The sequence below is a fragment of the Pygoscelis adeliae genome, unplaced genomic scaffold (assembly GCF_000699105.1).
Source record: "Pygoscelis adeliae isolate BGI_AS28 unplaced genomic scaffold, ASM69910v1 Scaffold358, whole genome shotgun sequence".
Taxonomy (NCBI): Eukaryota; Metazoa; Chordata; class Aves; order Sphenisciformes; family Spheniscidae; genus Pygoscelis; species Pygoscelis adeliae.
In genome coordinates, this window is record NW_008825429.1 from 4,087,421 (window position 1) to 4,088,247 (window position 827).

At 50.3% G+C, this 827-nt stretch overlaps 1 protein-coding gene across 1 annotated transcript in view; it reads left to right on the plus strand.

The window, feature by feature from the left end:
* Nucleotides 1-789, plus strand: part of PLBD2 (phospholipase B domain containing 2) — a 10,247-nt gene extending 9,458 nt beyond the window's left edge. Inside the window, exon 5 of the mRNA XM_009330825.1 lies at nucleotides 778-789. The gene's annotated coding sequence lies outside the window, so the exon portion shown is untranslated. The remainder of the gene's footprint in view (nucleotides 1-777) is intronic.
* The last annotated feature ends 38 nt before the right edge of the window (nucleotides 790-827 follow it).

Sequence of the window (827 nt, forward strand, 5' to 3'; positions counted from 1 at the left end):
TAATAATAATAATAATAATAATAATAACAATAATAATAATGATAGCAGCAGCAGCAGCTGGTGTTCATCCAGTGAATGACCTTGTGCTCCATTTCATAATGCTCAAAATGATGCTGGGAGGGAGCTATTTAACAACCCGTCGCCCCGTCCTTACAAGAAGCACCCGTTACCTGATAACACCAACAGCCTGGAAGGGGTGGAGCAGAAGGGAGCGGCCGGCTGCACTCCTGCCTCAGTTTCCCTACCTGTTAAAAGGGGAGAAGGTGCTTTGCTTTCTGGGTGGTGGGAGCTTGGTGTCTTTGTGATGGCCTCAGCTCCTGGCTGAGGGATCCCTTGGGTCTCAGCCCGGCTCGTTTGCCACCCTGTTATTAATGCCGGTAATGGTATAGGAAGGATAAATTCCACCACTTGGCTGAACAGAGAAAATATGCAGAGAAGTGGCTGGCTTTTCATAAATCATTGGTGCTCCGTGCTACAACCAAGCCAGGACTTAAAATTCAGGTCAGGAGAGAGGGACTCTCGTAAGCCAGCGAGGGAAGGTAATTTATTCTGTTTATATCTTTTTACTGCAAGACAAGGGGGGGGCGAAACTCTGCCATGATTTTGCATTTTAAATATTAGTTCAGAGCTGCAGCCTGCCTTGGACTTTATTTATTTGTGTCTCCGAAAACAAGAGAGGGAAAGCAGGAGAGAGGATGGGGGCAGACTGGGGTGCTGGGGGAGGATACCCCCCTCCTGCCTGCCCCCGGTGCCCCCTTGGGGCAGATGGGACAAAAGCTGGTGATGGCATTCATGACACCCCCCCGACGGCGTGTCCCCCCCGCAGG